The 25,684-nt window shown below is 46.1% G+C and overlaps 1 protein-coding gene across 1 annotated transcript in view; it reads right to left on the bottom strand.

The window, feature by feature from the left end:
- TAOK1 (TAO kinase 1) overlaps positions 1-9,507 on the bottom strand; it is a 65,108-nt gene extending 55,601 nt beyond the window's left edge. The window contains exon 1 of the mRNA XM_083587557.1: positions 9,059-9,507. The gene's annotated coding sequence lies outside the window, so the exon portion shown is untranslated. The remainder of the gene's footprint in view (positions 1-9,058) is intronic.
- Between the last annotated feature and the right edge of the window lie 16,177 nt (positions 9,508-25,684).

The raw sequence follows: 25,684 nt of genomic DNA, 5'->3' as shown, positions 1-25,684 counted from the left end.
ATCTGTGCTCATTAGAACTAAACAACTATTATGCAAGTTGATTACTCAGCACCACAAGCAGCTTAGCATCTCATCTGAGCCCAACAGAGTAAGGCAAGTGAGAAGTTGATGGAGAACAGTTCTGACTACAGAAATGCTACCATTTCTCTGCAAGAATACCTAAATTTGCTTTTTCAACTAAGTCTAACTGAGTGGTAGCTGGTGCTCATTGGGACTGATAAGACAGTGACAGGCAGAGTCAACTAATTCTAACTTTTTCTCCACCCTCCTCCCTGTTGAATTCTAAGAGGATGACAAAGTGGAGGAAGCTCACAGCCAGTGCCATCAGTAAGAAGGGAAGGCAGGTGAGGGCAGGCTGGGTGAGGTTGGTGGATCAGAGCCCAATTTGCCCTGATAGACCAGCCTCCACTGGCCTTACTTTCCCAAGGAAATTGCCAAGGGCTTCATTTTCCTCTAGTACATCTTTTCAGTGCTTCTCATAGATTCTGAATCAGTATTGGAGAATTCCAGTCCCAAAAAGTCATGATAGCAGCAGTGACCTTGGAATACAGCCCTCTCTCTGCAATTTTACACTCACTCTTAGAAGCGTCTTTCCTTGTATCTGGCCCCCTCAAACTTGCACACAATGACTCACACATTTTGTTTATTTGCAATGATACACGCATGCAAAAAGAAAAAAGTCTCTCAGTAAAATTTCAGTTAAATCATTTGCCTCCATCTAGAATGTAGCTGGGTAGCAGGCTTATAAGCAGCCACTTACATCATCAAGAGACCAAACAAGAAGGATTTTAGAAATCTGAACAGTTTCTTATCCTCCTTTCAAGCAGATGATGTGATTAGCAGAGATGTATGTGGGCAAGTAAAAAGATGGTTAACTACCAGCTTTTATGCATTTGTTTGCAAGGGCAACATGTGCATGTATGCAAAGAAATAATGCAACAACCACAAAAGCCAGAGTCATGGCAGGACCCACACAGAGAACCTATCTCCACAACATCAAGCCACTGGCAAATCTTTCCTAGACTCAGCCTGCATTAACAACAGCAAATATATCCAAGTCATCTGGCCTATGAACATAGGACGCAGCCTAATACTAAGTCAGACTAACAGTCCATCCAATGCAGTATTGTCCACACTAACTGGCAGCAATGGCTCTCCAGAGACTCAGATGGATGTCTCTTTCCCAGCCCTACTTGGAGATGCTATTTGGGGACTGAACCAAGGCCTTCTGCATGAAAAGCTGCTGCTCTACCACTGTGTTATGGCCCTTCCCAAAGGTCTAACCCTCAATCATGCCTGGAACTTGATCCAGTTAAAAATCCTCTACTCCAGGTGTATTTTCTGCTCGGTTTACAAGTTTTATTTGACTTTGTTTGCTATGAAATTGTTTGACAGACAAAAATAATCACCAATTATTTATCCATACAGAAAATAACTGAGGACTGTTGTCAGCTTGGGCATCAAAGTTTGTAGCAAGTTGTAGATCTCTGCATATTTGTTTTCCATTCCTCTAATAAATTCATTATGTTAGTTTTGTGTTTTTCACTACTACAACACTGAGGTGATGCTTTAAGTACATTCTCTATCCTCACTTCACATTGTTGAGTAGTTATAGCCAAGTTAGACCCCCAGCCTAAATATATGTGAAGCATGACTCAGGAAGATTATCTTCTAACAGCCACACTGATTTTTGATTTTTTATTTAAAAAAAGCATGTCCCTGTGAAGGTTCTCAAGCTTTCTACCTTCAGAGACACCTATGTACTGTACATATGTCTGGTCTGCCATGACTCTCTTGCGCATTGCAGTAGATTCTGGAAGAGCAATCAGTTTCCACAGGTCCACCAGCCAGTTTTGTTGGGCCTCATCATTACCCTGAACCAACTAGAGCATGCATCTCAGTGCATCCCCAATACAATGTGCCCTGTAGCTAAAACGCTGGAGGAGAATATAAGTAGGGCTGGAGAAGCCATCTTGATAACAGTGGACTGCCTTCTGACAGTTCTGTGAAACAGTTTGGCTGCCACTGCACTAACGTATTATCCAAAGCAATCAGGCAACACCTTATACATCCAGCAGTGTAATGCATCTTGAAGCGAAACAGGTGTGGCCCCTAGGCGATCTAGTCCTACAACAAAAAACCACAAATATGTATGAAATGATCAGATGCTTCTCTGCCCAATATCAGGAAATAGCTGACCTGAAAACCAAATGCCAAGTCAACGCATACCTTCTTATCAATTAAACACAGTAAGTAAATAGGCAGGCCAGGTGTACAGTCTAGCACCTCTAACAAGGAAACAGTCTGCAAACCCAGAGCTCCCAAGCATGGTATAGAAAGAGGTTCTTAAGGCAATTTACCCCATGCCAGACAATAAATTAGATATCATCATCTAAACAATCAGGGTGGGACCAACAGTTCGGAAGTCTTCAAGCCCCAGCCAGCTGATACAATCATCTGACTACAGCCCAATGCTACATCAGGAATGGAAGCAGTGGCTCAAGTGTGGGGAGACTGGCCTGATTATTATCTCCCCCACCCTTTGTGGGCAAAGTTCCAAAGAAGGGTGGAAGTGCCCACCTGTCAATCACAATGTCACAATCATGATAAGCTGGCCTCATTTGTCCACAAGGGTTTTCAGATGCCCTTCTTAGAGTGCTATCTTGCCCTGCACTTTGAAAGGGGCTTTGCAGGCACTGCTGATGACTGGTGCCTGCAAACTTCCTTTCAACCAAGCCCTGCGTTTACCTGCCCCACACCTGATATCAGAAAGTAATCCAGAATGAAGCAGGCCACTAGAAGGGGAGGCAAAGGCCAGCAGTAGCAGGCAGATGAAGCTGAGAAGTCATGACACATGAGAGAGGCACTCTGATAAGAGACAACTTACTGTCCATGGTGGGGAGGCTAACCTTTTTGGGCCTGAGGGCCATATTCACATGTGGCCTACTCTCTGGGAACTGAATGCTACTGGTACACTCTTGCATGCAAGCACACACATACACAAGCAGGCAGCCACACTGCATGCAGATCATCTGAGAAAAGAGGGTCATTGCCTCTTGCCGCTAGTAAAATGATCCCTTTGCTGATGGGGAAGGGGCAATTTGCTTCCCTGTTGGGGTGCTAAGCTACACCCATCCAAGCACTATGTCTTCTTTTTTCATTTTGCCACTGTTGCTAAAATTGGTTGGGTCTTGAAGGACGAAGCACTAGATTACAGACGCAGGAAGCTTTTTTCCAAGTTGTCACGTGTATGCCTTTGTATATATACTCATATGGGTTCAGAAAATTCTTTTTGTAAACCGTAGAACTAAAAGGCCACAAAATAAAAGGTGTGCCATACACCTGGCTAGACAAACTGGTAGAGCAGCAGGATGGCAGCAAATGTCTGCCCACTTTGAAGGGTCCAAAACAAAGAGGCAGACTGAGGCTTTGATGGAACAAGATTCATTAAGTTCAACGAAGGTAAGACAGAAGTTGTAGGCTACACCAAGACATACACAATCCTGAGGCTGAAGGTTCCGGCCTAATTAACACACAAAATCCACATGAGCAGTTTAAATATTAGAGAAAATTTGAACATTTAAAATGTGCTGAACCAGCAAACAGCCAAGTTCAAAGTCATTCAGCCAGAATACTAGCCTTGCAAGATCTTCAGGTAATACGCTCTCACAGCATCGTGACGAAACAAGACTACCTCATTCTGCACATCACGTGCTACTGTAACAAATATATCTCTGAGAGTTACAAAAGCAGGGTCAGTTGAAAAACCACAAGACAGAAAAAAATAGCAAATCCCAAAAATTCAGAACTTAATGGGTTTTCCCATTTGACTCTAAGCATTTTTTAAAAAGGAGACTATTTCATGCACTTTCAACAACGTTTAACTCTTCACACAAGATTCTACAAGGTATGTTTTCTTGAGAATGGCTGCCATGTGATTGAGGTAAACTGCCTTGTAATATTTACATACACCATGTATACAGGTATGCAATGAGTACAGTGCTCTGTAGAAAAAGAGTAACGTATACTGTACTGTCTTACACACCCTCATCTGTTATCTTCGTAATTTTTCCCTCACGTACCTGTATCACAGGAAGAAATATGTAAGGAGATATGGGAGTGGCTTGGCATTATGTAAATGAGCCTGGATGGATTATCTCCTCACTGTTTTCCTGGCAGACCATAGCTTGCAACTTCACCCAAACTGGCAAACTATGGTTTGGAAGAAGGAGAGAATTGCTATGAAAGGTGAGGAGGGAGAGTGCAAGTCCAAGGATTAGGCACAGAGCACCAACTCCTATGCATTTGACGTTATATTTTGGTTTAAAAGTAACAGCTTCTAAAATGCCAACACAGAAAATGTCTGGATCATTATTTTAAAGGGGAAGGGAATGATTATGATGTTTCGTAAGAAAGAAAATACATAAATGTTCCCATTTTATTTTTTTAGGTCTACCTTAGATGTTACAAAGTTCAGAAAACACCTGTTTGCCACATGCAAAAAATTAATTTTGATGGTCCACGTTTTTTAAAAAAGAACCCACTAACCTCTGCACTTAGACCCGTTTATTGTTTCTAAAGAAACAGTGCCCTTAAACCCATGATTGAGAATGAGTATTTCTTTGACCTGATGTTTCAGTATGACACAATAAATCTAAGGTGGTGATGATAATGTTTAAAAATAATAAAAGTCTCCAAAGTGTAGAACAGAAAAATATACAACAGAGTACAATAAAATGCAAGAAAACCAATATAAATCACAACACAAGAGGCCTAGAAAAATACCTTCACAAGCTGGAGGATCAAGAAGTGCTCTCAGCAATCCCACATACTAGAAACCTAAACACAGAATGAGAAATACTAAAAATAAAAAAGCTTATTTCACCGCCACCCCATTCAATCTATTCAGGGGTTCAGAAGCAAACAAATAATCCATGTAAACTGTCAAAATTGTCTCTAAACCAAGAAAGATAGAAGTAGGAATACTTATAACACCCATTCCTTCCACAAAGAGTCCAGCACTGCACCCCATGCTTTCTAGGCAGGTGCAATCCATCAAAAGCTTGGCATAAAAAGGAAGTGGCCCCCGGCATACCAACAACATATGAACGTATTTTGAGAAAATATATGGATGTAACACGGAGGCACATCAGCTTGAATTAGTACTGCACAAATGTTGCAAAGAATTTGACCTGGAAGGTCAAACCCATTGTCAGCCATGCTTGTCCTTGGGCACAAGCAGCTGCCAAATAGTAAAAAGATATATTGTATTTAAAAGGGGTGAGGTCTGAAGCATCCATTTCTTCTGTGAAAAAACAAGCGTATAGCAGTCTACAGTACTGTAGAAATATAAATGGTAAGAAATCTACAGCTCTATGAATTACATCCTAGTTTCCTACTGCGTGGATTCAAGTTCCATATGCAATGATGAGCTACATCCTAGAGCAGTCTTGTTGACACTTTACTACATTAATGGCTTAAACAAAACACCTATTCACCTTGAGACAATTCTTACTAGCCACAAATGGCCAGCCAGTGAAGTTGCCACTTGCAAGTCTGAATTGCAGAACAGCAACAAGACTGAAAATATTTTACCCACTTTTAACCCAAATAAGCATCTGAGGACCCATTTCTTAATCTTTTGCCATATATTTGCATGGTAGTAATGCTGCTATTCTGACTCACCTTGGATCAGACTGTGTCCCACTAGTGGGTCCCAACCCACCAGCTGAAGACCAATGTTTTAAAGTATTGCATTTAGTAAGAAGAAAGGAATCATAAATAATATAGACAGAATTAATGCCAGAAAGTATGTGGCACATTTGCAGGTAACATTCAGAGTTTAGCCAAGAATGAAAGGAACAGTTTTGCTTAATTTTCTCAATTGAAACTTCAACCACTGACCCCCAAATAAACCACATATAAAATACGCTCTGAATGATAAACAGAAAATACCTTCCTCTTGGCTATAGAAATAACCTCATGAAGACCCGAGGCTTCAAAAATGACCTCATGAAGATCTAAGGCTTAAGTTATGGTATTTATCAACATACTGAAGTAATGAATATATTACTCACATGACAAAACAATTTTAATTTCACTCAGTTCCTTGTACCACACCCCTCACTAAGATGCCAGAGTACTTATATGTATTGGTATCCACCAAAGAATATTTTCAGCCATCTTGCCAAACAGCAGTGAGTAAGATAGTCAAACAAGGTATCATAAAGGAACGAAAACTCATAAGTCCTGACACTTAGATCCCAAAAGATAACTGGATGCACTGAAATGATTGTTTTGCTGCTGGGCACAGCAATTACTAAAGAGAATCAACACAAGGCCTTTTTAATATAGGTCACAGCCATCAATTAGCAGCCTGGGCAGCATGATAAAAAAAAGCTTTTTCCACACTACACACCCCTTTCTCTTGTCACTCTGAAAGAAGCAGGTTTCCAGCAAAAATGAGCAGGCCAATTAAAAGGAAGACATGAAATAAATGTTGCATTCATTTCCACATTTTTTTTAAAGCTTTCATCCAGGGTCTTCACTAGGATGTGATCAGGCCAAATCAATGACAAGTGGCCCCACTGACTGCCATCCCCACCACAAGTCACTGGGGGAAAGTGTGTCAGGCTGGTCCTGTTACTGGTTAAGAAAAGAGGAAGCAACCCTTCCAAAGGAGGTGCCATTATGCCTCCTGATGCTCCACCTCTGAGGGTACAACACAGTTTCCAGGGCTGTGTATGTGGAAAGAGAAAGACTTCTGCAGCACCACAGGCATCCAAAAAGGAGAGGGTATTTCTGGCTCCCCCAGAAGGGTACTGGAACAGGCCTCCAATGGTATACTGACACAACTGGCAAACGCAGGCTACAAGCTGCTTCTCTTTCGTGGGGTGGGCGCAGCTTTCCACTCCCCTATCCTGTCCAGGCCATCATCTCAACCAGGAAATGCTGGTGTACTTGTGCACCCAGTCTTGGGAGGGAAAAAAAAGTGGGCTGAGGGAAGACAGTCACATACCACCCAGAAAAACATAGCTAAAAATAGGCAGGTGGTCCTGCTGTCTTCTGCTTGGCTCCCAGGACACAAAGAAAGGCCCCTGAGCCATAACTGAAGGGGCAACACTTTGCAAATCCTGGCACAGCCTTCCAGGAGCTAAGAATCCCCCCCCCAAGCAGACCCATTCTATGAGTTACACTACAGAAGGAAACATGTCCCTCTTAAACCCCCTCTGAGCCAGGCCTGTGATTTGTCTTTTACACTCACAGAGCTGGGAAGGGGTCCCAAACTTGGAAAGGTCACAAAACTGATTAACTATCCACTACATATCTAATGCTGAAAACAAACAAACCCTGCAATAACAAATCTCACTTTTAATCACAAGCACTTTTTAATCACAAAAAAATGAAACATTACATTCCTGGAGAAAGAACATCACAATTTATCCACTAGCAGCCCTTCCTCTTCACCCCCACTCCTTGAAGCACAAGCAATTCCATTCTGCCTTCCTGTCACCTGTTCCAACCATGAAGAGAATACATCTCTAAGCAAACAACCCACAATATTGTTCCTTTGACCTCTATAAGGAATACAGCAATCTTGGGTGCAACCCTCCCCTATTGCAGCACTGCACCCCACCCCCAGGAACACCAATCAACCATGGTGGGCTTCCTGTGATATCTCCCCCTGCTATTCAACTCTATTGTTTTTGTAACATTTTCTCTAATAGGAAGATGGGATATTGTTGTTTTATTGGCCTTTATTGGCATAAGTGGAAGACGGGATATCATATTTAAAATAAATAACAAAGGAAACCTTGATGTGCAGCCCCAAGACATCACTACCCACACCCACCCATACCCCAAAAAGTATCATGTGAATGGCTAAATGATGTCCTAATCACCTCCTGTTCCCCAATAAAGATGCCCTCCTCTTCCGGCCCATATCACATTCTGATCCTTTTCCTTAGTAGGCACAACACTTTCCAAAGCCCTGACTGCCCACCCGCAATATAAAGACAACGCAACCCTGTGTTATATTGTGGGGGTGGGAGAGAATTCCCCTCCATAGAAAACTATCCCTTCACATTATATTCGGAAAAGGCAACTCCTCATCCCCCACTGACACTCCCCACCACCACCAAAAACCGAAAACAAAAGAAAGATACACCCTATGTTAGTTATTTTATAGAGGAAGAGAGAGGTCCAACCCCTAACAGAGGTATTACACCTGTCCTGATCCCCTTCCCCCTCTTGAGGACAGTTATCGCTTATTCCTGACTCTCTCCCATTTAAAAGCATCCACGCCTCCTTGTTATTCTATAAGAGATGACAAACTCCTTCCCCGTTGTATATATCCTGATTCTTCCCCAGCGGAGAAAGACACCTAAGCCACTAGTGCCCCCCATGTGCCATCGAGCTGTATCTATATATTTATATCAATTTCTATACACACACATATATGGGATTCAATATTACACGTTACATGTCTCTATATATTTGCCTGTTATATGTAATAGATATATACATACACACATGCAATATCCATACATAAACACATTGTCTCCAGTGCCCCCCAAAATGTATCTCTGAAAAGACTATGTGTGTGTGTGTGTATGGAGAGAAAGGGAATGTTACACTATACACTACAGTATACACACACACACACACTATATATATATATATATATATATATATATATACACACACACACACACACACACACATACATACACACATATAAAGTACACAGGCTTGCATAGAGATACAAACCTATACACAGACACACATTCGGAAGCCATGCTCCCATATAAATTTGAAAGGGGGAGAAGATGCCCCCCCGGAGACGTCGACCCCTCCCCCCAGGTGTGTGTCCCCTCCCCCCCCAAACGCCACTGCTTTTTGGGAGGAGGGGAGAGTTGTCTCCTTTTAACCCTTTCCACACCCCTCCCACACCCCCTCCACGACCCGAGGAGGCCCCGCCCCAAGCAGGATTCTGATTCTGCCGCCGCCGCCGCCGCCCTCGTCCTCCGGCCCTCCTCCGCGGAGCGCAGCCGCTCACCCTTCAGGTCCTCCTCGTCCTCCGTGGCCGATGTCGCTGCCGCCGCCGCCAAGGCCCCTCGCCCGGCCTGCGCCCGCCCAGTCCGCTCCGGTGCGGGGAGGGCCGAAGGGAGGCGGGGAGGGCGGGCCGGGCCGGAGGCCGCCGGCGCCTCCCTCACGGGCGACGGGGAGGAGGAGGAGGATGGTGACGACGAAGGCGACACCCCTCGCACCCCACCCCCGAGGGCAACCGCCACCAGCACCGGCTTCCCCCCTTCGGACTCCCCAGTCTCAGTCGCCTCAGCCGCCGCCGCCTCTTTCTCCTCCGCCGCCGCCGCCCGCCCTTCCTCGTCCGCCTCAGCCACTGCCTCAGCAGCCCACCGGGCTCCCTCTCGCGAGACTTGGGCCCGGGCTCGAGCTCGGCGGCGAGAACCAGAACGGGACCATTCTCGTCATCGGCGCTCGCGGACTGACTGGGAGGCGCGGTGATTGGCAGGAGGGAAGGAGGGAGGAGCCAGAGGCGGAGGCGGAGACGGCGAATGGGCGGGCCGGGAAGAGAGATGGAATGCGCGTGCGCATAGGGGAAAAAAGCGAGAGGGTGGGACTAGTAAAAAGCGAGAGGGTGGGACTAAGAGAAAAAAAGACGTCAACTGCTTTTTATCCTTCTCTCACGGCTTGGTAAAGGAGGGTGGGAGGGGAAGTGAAGGGTGCAAGCGCGCATGCGCACAAGGGGACAATAAAAAGAAGGCGTACCAGAGGGGGAATCGCATTAGAAGAGGGGGGAAGGAGCGTACCAAACTGTGGGAAACGGAGGGGGGGAAGGAAAGAGAGAAAAGGAAAGTGGACCGTACCAAGAGGAATGGAGGGAAAGGAAAGGGAGGGTTTCAATAGCAAAATAAAGAGAGTGTCAAAAGTGCGTTCTTGGAGTGGGGGAGTGGAATGTACTATGTGGAGCAGGACAATTAGGAGAAGGGTTCATGGGGGGGGGAGGTCGGAGAGGGAACGTGGGGTGTACCAAGGAGACCGAATCATGGGGGGGGGAGTTGGGTGTGTACCAAAGGGGAATAAATAATAATAATAATAATAATAATAATAATAATAATAATAATAATAATAATTTCTTATTTATACTCCACCCTCCCCAGCCAAGACTAGGCTCAGGGCGGCTAACAACCAATAATAAAAACAAGTTGATTAAAATACAATTTAAAAAAGATTAAAGTACAACATTAAAACATTAGGATGCAGCCTCTTCACAGGAGGAGAAAGGAAAAAGAAAGAGGGGAAGGGGATCAAACTGATTCTAAGCCAAAGGCCAGGTGGAACAACTCTGTCTTACAGGCCCTGCGGAAAGACATCAGTTCCCACAGGGCCCTGGTCTCATGAGACAGAGCGTTCCACCAAGTTGGGGCCAGTACTGATAAGGCCCTGCCTCTGGTTGAGGCTAAAATAATTTCCTTCGGGCCTGGGACCACTAGGGTGTTGCTATTTATGGACCTTAAGGTCTTCCGAAATAGAGGAAAGTGTCCCAAATAGGGGGAGGGAGTGTACCGTGGGGGGAATCGCGGGGGAAGTGAAAAGGAAAACGGAGTGTACCAAGGAGATCAATTCATGGGGGTGTTTGTAGAAAAACAAAAACCACATGGGGTTTCTCTTTGCTGGTGAGGGGCCACCGAAGGGACGGAATCATTGTGAAGAGGGAGCCCCCCAAAAGAAAGCACTGTGGGTGTTATGCTCTGGGAGGAATGAGGAGAAGCCTTTGGGGTTTGTGGACTCCTCATGGGGGTGACCCCACTTTATCCTGACAACAACCCTGCGGGCTAGGTTAGGCTGATAAGTAGCAACTGACCTCAGGTCACCCTGTCAGCTTGGTGGCTGGCTGCAACCATTCCAAGCCTGGCAGAAAGAGCCTGGGCCCAATCCACCGGCTGGCTAGCAAAAGAGCAGCTGCTCCAAAGCTCCCAAGTCAGACCATGGGTCCACCTAGCCTGGTGCAGCCTGCTCTGGCTGGCAGCAGCAGCAGCTCCCCAGAGCACCTTTGCCTTTCCCAGCACTGCCTGGAGATGCTGTCTGCGATTGAAGCAGGTGCTCTAACCACTGAGCAGAGACCCACCCTATCCCCTTTCCCTTCTCTGTCCTGTCTATGAGATTGTGGGCCTTCAGGTCGGTCCTGTCTTATATTTCAATACACGTACAGCATTTCAGAAAATGTAGTGCTTTATAAACATTGCATTATATTACCAGTTGTTGCTAATGTTATTATCATAAAAATGCGTTTATTTAGCAATTATTTTTTTTAATCTAGAGCGACAAGAGCTTTAACTCAAATGGTATAAAATATTCATTTGAAATAGCAGTAATATAGGAAGCTGCCTTATACAGAGTATTGCCAACCATGACTGGCAAGAATGCTCCTGGGTTTCAGGGAAGGAGTCTCTCCCAGGTCTTCCTGGAGATGCTGTCGGGAACTGAACCTGGGACCTCCTGCTCTGCCATTGAGGTACGGCCCCTTCTCAAATAGAAGCTGAAAGCAGTAGTCGTTTCTGTTATACAGTAATGCATCTCTCTGCCAACTTCCTCATAGTGGCTAAAAACCAAGAAGCTCTTCCACAGGATCAGCTCTGCGTAGGCACCAGGCGCTTGGAGGAGGCAGTTCTGCAATCTGCAAAGGACCAGTGAATGCATTAGGAGCTGGCTGGCTGGCTGGCTGGCTCCCCAGGCTGTGTTGATGTGACTCGGTGGCTTATCAGGGAAGGCGCACGTGTTCACATCAAGCCACGTTGCCGGGTGTTTTGTGGAGACAAGCACACACAGGGCCCTCCTTGGGGCTCCAGTGGAGACTCGGGCCTTGCTCTAAAAATGCACGGCGGACGTCAGAGGGAGGCTTGTGCACTGAGAGATTTCCTTGCAAATCAGACAGGGTTTGGTTGTCTCCAAAGGGTTCAGCTAGGGCATGGTAAAAAATAGCCCCGTGAGCTTAACCGTGATCATTGGCTAGTAAATCCCATTTATTTCTGGGAGATGACTTTAAGGTAACGAGTGACCAAATATGTCAATTTCAGCTTTTCTCGTTATTCCACGCTTGAGCTCAATTATTCGCATTTCCACATCCGTTGGGAAATTTAAGGAAACGTGGAAATGTGGCCCTCCAGACCTCTCTGTATGGCCCCCTCAGGACTCTCCTTAGGCCACTCCCTTTTCTGAGCCACCCCCCCTCCCTGGCCTAGCTTCATACCCCTCCCATGAGTGTTGGAAATAGGTCTGATTCTGCCTCTTTGCCTGTCCGGATAGAGAGGGAAGGAGAGCCAGGATAGAATGTCCAGCTAGGACCTGGAAGTGACCAGAGTTCAAATCCTCCCACTCAGCCATGAAACTCAATGGGTGCGACCGTGGGGGCCAGTTACTGCCTCTCAGCCTAGCCTACCTCACAGGGTTGTTGTGAGGATTAAATGGGGGTGGGAGGAGCAGAACCAGGGATACCACATATATATACATATATATATATATATATATATATATATATATATATATATATGTGTGTGTGTGGGTGTGTGTGTGGGTGTGGGTGTGTGTGTTTGTGGGTGTGGGTGGGTGTGGCAGAGTGTGCAGAAACTAGTCTGCTGTACAAAGTCAACATTTGCATTTCTCCACCCACTTTGCCTCTAGCCCCTCCCACTGGATGCTGCCGGTCAGTGCAGACGCTGCTGAGCCAGCTGGACCCACTGGTCTGGCTCATGAGGCAGCACCCCAAGATCTTGGCAGAGCCCAAACTCCATTCCCCCTTTTCTCTTTTTCTGCCTGACTCAGACTGCTCTCTTTCTCTCTCCTTCATTTGCCTCCTAGCAAGCTACCTGGGTGACGTCATCCCCATCCTGGCGTGGTGGGAGGGGAGGAGGAGAAAGAAAAAGGCAGGCTCTCTTGCAAAAAGCAGCTATGGCATTTCCAGACAAAGGCCTGGCCATTTACCTGTGATTTCTGCAACAAAGGATGGTCTCTCCCACCTGGCCAAGGGCATTACATCAGCTCTAAGAGAAGGGGAGATGTGGAGCTGCAGGGCTGAGCTGAGAAACCAGCAACCTTCGGCTCCTCTTCCCCTTTGAAATCTTTTCCATTCCAACTTTGGAACAGAGAAGGAATGCCCAAGCTTGCTTTTTTCCTCTTCCCTTCCAATCCTTTTTTCCTTTTGTGTCGTGTCTTTTATATCATGGGGGAGGAATACTTGTCCTTCCGGCCTGGAATACTTGTCCAACGGGAGATGCTTCTCTTTCCCTTAAATGTAAACTTATGGATTAAAGAGAAACATAGGAATCAGCTTTATAACCAGAGGCGGAACATTGGATCTATCCAGCCCCCACCTTGACCCCAAGTAGCCTTTAACCCTGTCCTGTCCACTGCTGTTTCCCTTGCTTAGAATGGAAGCATTTTACAACAGATTAGAAACACGCACAGGAATAGATAAACAGACACACACGCATATATATTCTGCTGTTGGATGATTTAGGAAAATTGAAACATGAATTCTTTATTCTTTCTATAGAATATGGTATGCTTTGCAGAAATGAAACCTGAATCCTGAAATATTGCTCGAGGGAGGAAGTTAATGTATATATGAATATATGTTAGCAATTATACTTTAATAAATAAAAGCACGCATGTACACTGAGAGTCGGGATGCGGGTGGCGCTGTGGGTTAAACCACAGAGCCTAGGACTTACCGATCAGAAGGTCAGCAGTTTGAATCCCCGCGACAGGGTGAGCTCCCGTTGCTCGGTCGCTGCTCCTGCCAACCTAGCAGTTTGAAAGCACGTCAAAGTGCAAGTAGATAAATAGGTACTGCTCCGGCGGGAAGGTAAATGGCGTTTCCGTGCGCTGCTCTGGTTCGCCAGAAGCGGCTTAGTCCTGCTGGCCACATGACCCGGAAGCTGTACGCCGGCTCCCTCGGCCAATAAAGCGAGATGAGTGCCGCAACCCCAGAGTCGGCCAGGACTGGACCTAATGGTCAGGGGTCCCTTTACCTTTACACTGAGAGTCAGCGTGGTGTAGAGTGAAGAGTTTCAGACTTTGGGAGACAGCAGGGTTCAAATCCACACTCCCCTGCGATGAAGCTCTCCCTGGATGTGACCTTGGGCCAGTCACTGCCTCTCGGCTTAACCTACCCTGCAGGGTTGTGGTGGGGATTAACTGAGGAGCAGGCGGGGCGAGGAGAGAACCATGGATGCTACCTTGAGTTCCTTGGAATAAAAGGTGGGATGCGAGCCACTTCAAAGCTCAGATTTCAGCGGGGAAGAAAGTCCTTAAGCAGGGCAGGGAACCTGTTGCCCCTGCCCCCGTTTTATTGTAATATTTATTTATTTAGTAGTTAATTAAATTGTGGCAGCCGTGCCCAAGCCGGCCATCAGCCTTGCCACGTGGGGAAAGATTCCAACCCAGAAAAGGGCAGCTGAAACCCTGCTGTGTCTCCGAGTCTCTGCTGCTAGATGATTTTTCCCCCCTTTCCACTGATACTGCAGGAAAATGAGTCACCGGTTCTCGATGCCTGAGCTGTTCTGATCTTAGGTAGCTGCAGCGAGCAAAGCCTTGAGGGCTGTGGGGCCGACTGCCACAGTGCCCAGGGCGGAGGACCCCTCCACGTGCCTCTGATCCTGTCCATCCATGACACATTGAGGAATCACCCCTGCCTTCCTCCTTTATAACCTCTTTTTAGCAACCTGGGCCCTGGAGTCCAGGCAGCTCAGTATTGCCTACACTGACTGGCAGCTGCTCTCCTGAGTTTCAGGCAGGGGATTCTCCTAGCCCTACCTGTGGACTCAGCCTGGCAACTTCCGCAGGCAACACGGGGGCTCTGTCGCCAAGCCCTAGCCCTTCTCCCAAAGAAATATGGCAAGTTTCTAGTCCTCATGCTGATGAGCAAAGGGTTGCTTTAAACAGGAAAATAGGAAACTACTTCATGTTGACTCAGATGATTGGGCCATCTAGCTCAGTTGTGCTGGTCCCGGGGGGAGGTTACCGTGGGGCAAGGTCCAGGACCTGAGTTGAGGGTCGGCAGACAGTCCTCCACGGGTGAAGCGGGGTCCAAAGCGAGGAGCCGGGCAAGGACAGGAACTCTGGAGGAACAGGACTGGGTGCTGGCCAAAACAGCTCTTCAACGACGTTGCTCCCGCAACCTGGGACCAGGCTGACTGGCCTTTATCTTCTCTGAAGCCAGGGGCGGTCCCGGCCCCCAGGAGACCCGCCTCTCCTGGCCTTAAGGCGAGCACTCCTCCTGGGAGAAACCAGTTCCCTCCGCCTCTCTGCCCTGAGCCTCTGCAGTTCAGGAGAGGCTGGAGGGTTACTGGACCCAGGGGGAGACTCACCTTCCCCTGACAGGGCTGGGACAGGCGCACCTGTAGGCACTGTGTCCTCAACCACCTCCGGAGCCAGAATGGATTCACCTGGTGCCTGCTCCTGAGGATCCGGCACAGGTGCAGGCGCTTCAGAATCAAGGCCCTGCCCCAGCTCAGCCGGCCCTGGAGGCGGGGACTCCTGTGCAGGCTGGGATTCCCTCGGTTCAGCCTCTGAATCGGATTCCCAGGCCATCACATCAGTACACCAACTGGCAGCTGTGAATCTCCAGGGTTCAGGCAGGGTTGTCTCCTAGACCCCATCTGGAAATGAAAGCAACTGAACCTTGGACCTTCTGCATGCAGGACACATGCTCTGCCAGCTTCCCTGAAAAGCAAATAAGACTCTAGTCCTCATGACTCCCATATTCCGCTCGCAGAACTACCATTCCTAGAGTGGTTTAGCTGTCAGTCCTCCTTCCCAGGCGACTCTGGGAACTGTAGCTCTGCGAAGAGCAGCTCTCAGCACCCTGAATAAACTACACTTCCCAGGATTCTCTGGGGCAGCCTTTCTCAACCTTGGGTCCCCAGATGTTGTTGAACTACAACTCCCATCATCCCTAGGCCAGAGCTCAGGGATGATGGGAGTTGTAGTCCAACAACATCTGGGGACCCAAGGTTGAGAAACGGGGAAGCAGCCACAACTGCTTAAAGCAGAACGGTGCTCCTTTAAATGCACAGTGCAGATGGAGCTTCAGAGTCTTTGGCCTGATTCCCTTTCTCTGTTGTCTCCTTCTTGTCCTGCTTCCCCAGTCTCTCTCTATCTCCTCCTCCTCCAGAGAGACACACATTTTTCCTGCTGGCACTCAGCCGATGCAGCACCAACGAAGTGCCTGATGCCTTGTTTCCAAGAGAACAAGGAATCTCATCGGAAGGGACCTGAGGGGGATTGGCAGGCAGAAGAGAGAGCAGCCAATGCTCTTGAGGGATTCTAGCAAAACCAGCACGCAACCTCAGCTCCAGAGGATCTTGCGGGGCTGGAGCATCCTTCTCAAAAGGGTGGCGAAATCTGGTTTGTGAGAGGCTTCCTTCCCTGGGTGTAGCTCCTATTCAACCTGTACACCAGCCAGTGTGGTGTAGTGGTTAAGAGCGGTAGTCACGTAATCTGGGGAACCGGGTTCGTGTCTCCGCTCCTCCACCTGCAGCTGCTGGGTGACCTTGGGCCAGTCACACTTCTCTGAAGTCTCTCAGCCCCACTCACCTCACACAGTGTTTGTTGTGGGGGAGGAAGGGAAAGGAGAATGTTAGCCGCTTTGAGACTCCTTTGGGTAGTGATAAAGCGGGAGATCAAATCCAAACTCTTCTTCTTCTTCTGTACACCTGTGCAAATGTGAAACAGCAGGGACAGTCTCCATTGCCAACTGACAAGCAGATTTGATTGAGTGTTTTCTTTCCTCCAGGTTGATGGTTTCAGACTGGGTCATCCAGAAATCCTGCTACCCTTCTTCCAATGAATGAATTATCTTTTCATATCACAGATATAAATGACTTTCCAAAACTTTGATTCTGCCTCTTGACAACATGCTGCACTCTCTTGACCTGACACTGGATTAGATTTAATATATATTTGTATGTATCTCATCACATCTGGTGTTTATTTTTGGTTATTTGCTCTGGTTTTATGTGGTTTTGCTTGCATTCCTTTTAGTGAGGCAACTATCTTACACTTTGCACCTCCCAGCCTATTGACTCCAGGCGAGCGCCTACACTGGACTCATTTCAGTGCTTGCTATAAACACTATGGTTTAGGCAAGCCTGCCCAGATATTTAGAAAGTTGATGAAAGTTTTATTCTGTTTTTAAACCCATTGCTGTTTTTTAATTTTTTTAAAGTCTTAAATTATAATTGTTAATTCTTCTTATTGATAATTTTGCTGTTTAGATTCAAAAGCAGCTTAAATTGAAAAAACTAAAACCCATCCAATTCAATGCACCTAACAGGCTGAGCCGCCGCTGCTTCCTGGACATCACAACCTGATCTCTGAAACTACCAAAATTTTGTTGTGTGATTGTGCCCTCTGGAGGTGACAAGCAGAACTGCTGAATATGAGAACTGAACACTAATTACCCGTATTTTTCGCTCTATAAGACACAGCGGACCACAAGACGCACCTAGTTTTTGGAGGAGGAAAACAAGAAAAAAAAATATTCTGAATCTCAGAAGCCAGAACAGCAAGAGGGATTGCTACGCAGCGAAAGCAGCAATCCCTCTTGCTGTTCTGGCTTCTGGGATAGCTGTGCACCCTGCATTCGCTCCATAAGACGCACACACATTCCCCCTTACTTTTTAGGAGGGGAAAAGTGAGTCTTATAAAGCAAAAAATATGGTATTCTCCCAAAATGAACCCAAGTGAAGTAGGAGGTGGGGAGGGGAAGATGCCACTGCGAGCCATCTTCCTTCACATAAAAAATTGTGGGTTTTTTTCAAAAGGAACATGAGAACCTGACTCCCCCTTAAAAAACATTTCCCTTCCTCCCCCAGATCGCAGAATCCCATGCGAAAAGGTTATTCCAAAGTTTCAAATAGGAGTCCTGCATTTGATGTTCTGTTGTGCATGTGATGAATGGAGATTATGTCTCTCTAAAACTCTCCTGGTCCCTCCAGCTAAAGCTGTACGCGAACCACAACTCTGGTAGCCTCACATTTAGACTAGTGGAGGCAGAGCAAAGCAATCATGACTTGCAGCTGTTGATAGGCGTAAAGGTAAAGGTAAAGGGACCCCTGGCCATTAGGTCCAATCGTGGCCGACTCTGGGGTTGGGGCGCTCATCTCGCTTTATTGGCCAAGGGAGCCGACGTACAGCTTCCGGGTCATGTGGCCAGCATGACTAAGCCGCTTCTGGTGAACCAGACCAGCGCACAGAAATGCCGTTTACCTTCCCGCCGGAGTGGTACCTATTTATCTACTTGCACTTTGTGCTTTCGAACTGCTAGGTTGGCAGGAGCAGGGACCGAGCAACGGGAGCTCACCCCGTCGCGGGGATTCGAACCGCCAACCTTCTGATCGGCAAGTCCTAGGCTCTGTGGTTTGATAGGCTTACCTTCCATCAATTTGCCCAGTCCTCTTTGAAAGCCAGCATTGCTCCTGCAGTAGTGAGTTCCAAAGTTTGTGATGCGTGGACAAGTCCTCTTTCTTTAAAAAAAAAAATCTCTACTGAACCTTTCCCATTCAGCTTCTTTGGATGCCCAAGAGTTCTAGAGTTTTGAGGAAGAAAAGGTCTCTCTGCCCGCTTTCTCATGGCATGCATTCTTTTCTACATTTGTCATCTCTTACTTGCATTTCCGTTAAACTCAAGATCTGCAGACATGTGGGCAGTGGCCTAATGCTCTGGATCCTCAGCTTCTGAGGTGTGCAAATCCATACGGCGATAGTTTGGAGAGCACAGCCTCATTGAGAGGGGAAAACAAAAGGCAAGGCCTGTCTTGCTTGCAACACAAAGGAAGAAGCCTCTTTTTGAACATCACACACACATACACTCTGTTATAAACAAAAATTGCCCTTTTCCCTTATGGGGTATCCAAGAGCCCATATAGAGTCCTTACATAAGTTTCCTATTGGTAGGAGAGAATAACAGAGGCCAACCAGAGAATATTAAGAAGCAAAGCAGCTAGTAAGCTTGATCTTTATTGATCTTTTGCAATAGGTGCTCCCCTCACCTGCAGGAAAGGAGGAGGACCCACAAAAATGCTGTGCAAGGGCTTATAAAGACTTTTGAAATTCCCCTCCTGTCGATCAAGACCACCCCCAGAAACATTATACATACATCACAGAAGGGGTGTAACCTAAGACCACCCCTCAGATACATCACACCTACATCACAGAAATTTTAATATTGTTTTTCTCCTGTTGTTATCTCCTGTCTGGCAGGATACTTGATTGGATTTCCTGGGTAGCCTGGCCAGTCTTTTGTAATGATAAATACTTAGTTCCTGGGCCAGGTCACAGGTTCACACCCTATTCAAACAGACATATCCTTATGACAGGATTTGTGAAGGAAAAGACAATGGGGAGGCTTTTCCATTTTGACCTTGCAGAGAAAAGATTTGGTCAGTTTAGGAATCAAAATGGTTCCAGGTTGGCCTTCCCGTGCTGATCTATGTATGTGCTTGGTTGGTACACTTATGAACATTACCATATACCTAAGACCTCAAAATTCCTATCACAATACGAACCTAGATCATCGCATGCCTTCTCTGGTTCCTTTCTTCTATGGGAATGTTCTTCAGCAAGAGAGAGGGTGGCCCTGAGCTGCCGTACCAGTCGCCTGCCTTAACAGGATTTAGTGGCTTCCAGAGAGATTTCTCGTGACGCTGGAGGAATGCAGTTGACTCAGCTGGCGTTCCTGCCTGGCCAGGCTCCGGTGAACATGACCCAACTCTGCCCTGCCCACCAACACACACATTTATTATTTTACTCAAGAATCTTAGAATTCCCCCAAGGATCATCTAGCTCGACATCCCACACTGCAGGAGTCACAGCTAAAGAAACCCTGATGGCCGTCTGTCCAAGCTCTGTTGAAAAACGTGCCATGAGGGAGAGTCCACCATATGGAAGATGAAGGAGAGGCTGCCCCATGCAAGATGGAGGAAGCTTGTTTCCTCCTGCCCCAGAGGGAAAGACCCGACCCAGTGGATTCAAGTTGCAAGGAAGGAGATTCCGACTCAACATCAGGAATAACTTTTTGGCGGTAAGGGACTCCCTCAGGAGGTTGCGGACTTTCCTTCCTTGAAGGTTTTAAGCGGAGGTTGGATGGCCATGGAAGTCCCTCTGTGAGAAGGAACTGATATTAAGTAAACATTTACAGTGGTACCTCGGGTTACATACACTTCCTGTTACAGACGCTTCAGGTTACAGACTCCGCTAACCCAGAAATAGTACCTCAGGTTAAGAACTTTGCTTCAGGATGAGAACAGAAATCGTGCTCTGGTGGCACAGCGGTGGCAGCGGGAGGCCCCATTAGCTAAAGTGGTGCTTCAGGTTAAGAACAGTTCCAGGTTAAGAACGGACCTCCAGCGAATCAAGTTCTTAACCTAAGGTACCACTGTATATATACCATACTTTTCCGTGTATAAGACTAGGTTTTTTCTTTAAAAAATATGCTAAAAAGTGGGGATCATCGTCTTATACATGGATAGCGCATAGGGCGGACGTTGATTGCTTGCTGCTGCGGCTGCCATCGGTTATTGGGCGTGTCATTGGATGGTGCGTCAAGGGCTGGTGTTGATAGGCTGATGCTGCGGCAATTGGGCGGGCAATTGGCAGTTTCTGCTGGCGAGGGGACAGATGAGAGGCAGATTTTCCACCGCGCATGGGTGAGCAATTCCCCCTAAAAAAAGCCTATCCCTCCTCCATGAATTTGTCAATGTGCTGTGTGAAGAAACATTTTCTTTGTCTGACCTGATAAGATGTTGAAAAGGAGGCCCTTTTACTGCAGCACATTGGTCATCGTTGACTCAGCAGGGCCGAGATGGTTGTATTAAGAACAGAGATAGCAGAGATATTTTCGCTTTCGTATGCGAATTTACATGTACAGTGATTTTAAACAAATCGTTTTAACCCACAAGTTGATGACACCGAACTTCATTGGTCTGGATCGCAATTCCGTTGACTCATCTTGTGTTTACAAAGTGAGCCTGAAAAGTCAAGCACTCCAAGAGATAAAAGGATACTGTACAACATCTATGACTCTGCAGACTGTGAATGGATAAAGAATCCAGTCCAATGATTCAGCAATGGGGGGGGGGCAGCCTTAAAGTGTTTCTTTAAAAAAAAAAAGTTTGAAATACCTGCCTCAATAAAATACAAGAGAGATGACGAAGATAAATATAATGTTATGTACTTCTTGGTTAAAAAAAAGTTTGTGAAGAGAAAACTAACAAATAATGGGAATAATGGAAAATGGGAATAATGGAAAATATTCAGTGCAGACAGAAGGAAGCACTTCACCCAGTTCAAAGGAGAAAAATGAAATGGGACGGATGAATGGTAATGAGATGCAAAAAGTACAATCAGCAATCAATCCCTTTAAATAAGCCCAATAAGCCTTCAAAGCAGCAGATGGGTGAAAAATAGGCCATCACTGCTTAAAGTGATTTCTTCAAAACACTTTTAGAGGGACAATAGTAAGCCGGTGGCGCTGTGGGTTAAACCACAGAGCCTAGGAGTTGCCGATCAGAAAGTCAGCGGTTCGAATCCCTGTGACAGAATGAGCTCCCGTTGCTCGGTCCCTGCTCCTGCCAACCTAGCAGTTTGAAAGCATGTCAAAGTGCAAGTAGATAAATAGATACCGCTCCGACGGGAAGGTAAACGGCGTTTCCGTGCACTGCTCTGGTTCGCCAGAAGTGGCTTAGCCATGCTGGCCACATGACCCGGAAGCTGTACGCCGGCTCCCTCGGCCAATAAAGCGAGATGAGCGCCGCAACCCCAGAGTCAGCCACGACTGGACCTAATGGTCAGGGGTCCCTTTACCTTAGTAAGCCATCATATCTATTCAGACCCAACAAGTAATGTCAAATACCTTAACTTCTACATGCAATATTTAATAGGAGTTTATGTTCCTTAAATAATGCTATTTTGCTGATCTGCAAAGATATGCAAGTTTAATTGGTTAAATACAGTGGTACCTCGGGTTACATTTGCTTCAGGTTACAGATTCCGCTAACCCAGAAATAGTACCTCGGGTTAAGAACTTTGCTTCAGGATGAGAACAGAAATTGTGCTCCGGCGGCGCGGCAGCAGTGGGAGGCCCCATTAGCTAAAGTGGTGCTTCAGGTTAAGAACAGTTTCAGGTTAAGAACAGACCTGCGGAATTAATTAAGTACTTAACCCGAGGTACCACTGTAACTGATGGAAACTCACAAACTGGCAAGGCAATTGTGTACATGTCGGCTCAGGGGTAAGAATAGGACTTATTCCTTGGTATGTCGTCTTCTTCTTTGGCGACCACTCATAGCCGAGTAAGATTGTCTTCCATAAACATGGTTATGTATATGATTGTAGCCCTAAATGAATACAATTGCTGTCCCAGGTGTAGATCATAGTAGTCCTAAATAGGTTTGGAAGAAATTAAATAAGTCCTTCAACAGCAGAATGTCTTCTAGAAATTTTGGACTTGTTAACAACTCCCATCATCCCCAGTCAATACAGCCATGTTTAATTTTGTTTCATGATGTGTTTAATTTTGTCTTAATAGCATAATTCCACATTTTACTTATCCAATACTCAGTGGAGGGTATTGTGCAAAATACATGTTTTACTAGAACAGAAGACCTCAAAGCTATTTACAAGACAGTGTTGAATATGCATTTAAAATACCAATAAAAAAGATTGGAAAATTAAAATATAAATCCAGCAATTGTGTTGAACTAAAGAAGAAAAAAAAATGTAATCAAAGTTCCAAAACAGAGGTTGTATTTTCCAAATGAACATATTTTGAAGAAAAATTAAAGCAGCAAAACACAAAGTGAACAGCCAAATTATGCAATTCCGTGGTGGAAGAGAGTTTTGTATATTTGAATCTGACACATAAGGAATGAAAGGAAGGAATGAATCCTACCCAATGGTGTAGGCATGTTTTGGATCTTAGGCTTACTAAAATCACATGCCTTGGCAGGCTTGCTGGGAAAAAAATGTTTATAGCAGGTGCTGCAAAAAATTAATTGAAGGTGCCTTCTGAGTATCAATGGGCAGGGAGTTCCAAAGGTGAGGTTTGGTTGCCCACTCCCTGAAAAAGAGCATTTTGTGTTATTACATGTTCTGTTCCTATATATTTATTATTGCTTTCCACCTCGTGTGAAATGTTTCACAAGGCTGGATAGAAACTGATGAAATAAACATGAAAACAAATGGATAAATTGCATATTTCCTCTATCGATTGAGGTTAACATGTGACCCATCCCATTCCCTCGTTTTATATGTTTGCCAAAGTTCATCAGGCTTGCCATACTTCAGGAAAATTCCTGACATGTCCTGGTTTTTGGGTGTAAAAATGGCATCAGGGTCAGGGGGGAATTTTGCCCAATCGGAAACAGCTCCAAAAGTTTAAAATCACTATTTTGGGAGGAGGTTCCCCCCGCAAAAAAAGCCTAACAATTTTGGGGTCTTCCTAAAAAAAGGCAAACAACTTTGCAGGAAATTTTGAAATATGGCAACTTTAACTTTATATTACTGGTCAAAAAAACAACATAGCTGTGTTGGATACAGCATGGTGCTGGTAACACCAAGGTTTCAGGGGAAACTCAGCCAGATGAGCAGGGTATAAATAAATTTATTATTATTATTATTATTATTATTATTATTATTATTATTATTATTATTATTATAATATCTGCGTATTCCTGCATTGCAGGGGGTTGGACTAGATGACCCTCGGCTCCCTTCCAACTCTACAATTCTATTTTTCTATGATCAACGCGCTAAATTTGCCTTGGTGACCATTCCTTCTCCATATCCATTCCTGACTTTACTTGTAGCTGGTATTAAGTAGTTGGAAAACTACCCCCCGTCTTACGTCAAAGGGCATAAGCTGTTTTTAATATAATGTTGCAACTCGCCCTGGGACATTAAGATGGAGGGCGGGCAATTAATCAATTAATAATTCGCAGCTCCCTTTATTGTTTCCTGGGGGCCCTCGTGCGCCTCCCCTTCTGCTTTTCCCAAAGCAGCATCTCTTGTGTGGTTAAGTGTGCCTGCGCGCGCGTGCGCGTGTGGATCTATAAAGATCGCGTGGGGGGGGGGGGAGCGGCTGCTTGGATGATCCACGTGTCTTTCCGGGAAGTGTCGCTCCTTCCTGATCCCAGCTCCGGTAGTGAGGTCATCGCCCGGATTTAGGGCATGAGACCATCCATTGCCAAGACTGGCAAAAGGTTGGTGGGGGTGGCGGGAGGGGAGGGGAGGGGGGGCTCAGAACAAGTCCCACCCAGGATGGCAAGAGGGAGGGAAGCGCCCCCTGCCGCCCAAATCTGCGCTTGCAAAGTTTGGCGCGCCCGTGTTGGAAACGTGCAAATACTGTACGTCTGCATATATTGCCCCTTTTCCTCGTGCGTAAAGGACGCGCGTTTTAAGCCCGCCTGCGTCTCTTTGCGCAGCGATCGCAAGAAAATAAAGTAGAGAGGGAATAAAATATGAAGGCAACTGAGTAGACCCATGGAAATCAATGGCACCTAGCAGGCACGTGCATTCATTCCGATGGGTCTACTCTGAGCAGGGCTTGCATTGGCTACAACTCCAAGCGCAAGGAAAGGCCGCAAGGCGCTTTCTAAATTCACCCCGGCAACAAAAAAGGGAAGAGAGTATCCAGCTGATTTTTTTTCTTGGAAAGGAGGAGGGATCAAAACAAGTTCAGTAAACCTGGGCCCTCGTGTTCATGGTGCAACGATCCTTTAACCAAGCTTCCCTGGGATTAAAGCCCCCCGGAACTCAGTAGGGGCTGACTTCGAAGTCGCCTCACCGAAACTTTGGGCTCTTAGGCCTGCCTACCCCGAGATCAGTGGGGTTTACTCCCGGGTAAGGAGACACACAATGCACACGTGACGGAGCAGGATGCGTGCTGAATTCTGCCTAGTCTGCAGGCATATACACAGTCGAAGAGCCAGCGGTCAGTGTCGGACGAGGCCCGGGTTCAAATCCCTCTCTCAGCCATGAAGCTCCCAGGATGACCTTGGGGGTCAGTCCCTGTCCCTAAGCCTGACCTACTCACAGGGTTGTTGTGGGGAGTAATGGGGGGGGGGGGAAACCAATTATGCACCACCCTGACTTCCTTGGAGGGAAAAAAGGGATAGAAGTGCAATAGATAAATACAAATAATTAAATTATATATCACGTACACATATACATACATGTTTGTGTAAGTTATTTAAATTGTTTTAATTACTGTACTGTATTTGTGTTTTACTTGTAACCCGCCCTGGACCTTAGGGGTGTAGGGTGGGTAATTAATATTGATGATAATAACAATAATAAATGTAAGTCTATTGGAAACGTTATTAGATAACAAGTGACCGATAAAGACCAAGTAATAACAAAATAATAATAATAACAGCATACACACATCCACATCAGGATAATGTCCCATTCCCATTCTGGAATAAATATATGTGGTTGTGTGGATATATATAGAGAGGAAGGAAATGGACAAAACCCTGATCATTCCGGAAAAGGGAAACTGACAAAACCCTGATCGTGACCACAGAGGATTGCAAAACAGACCCGGATCCCTTTTCCTCTCGGGATCGCCCTGGGTTTCCTGGTTTTTGTCAACTTTCTATTCT

This window comes from Podarcis filfolensis, assembly GCF_964270895.1.
Source record: "Podarcis filfolensis genome assembly, chromosome: 15".
In the NCBI taxonomy this organism is placed as follows: Eukaryota; Metazoa; Chordata; class Lepidosauria; order Squamata; family Lacertidae; genus Podarcis; species Podarcis filfolensis.
This window is presented reverse-complemented; position numbering and strand designations above follow the sequence as displayed.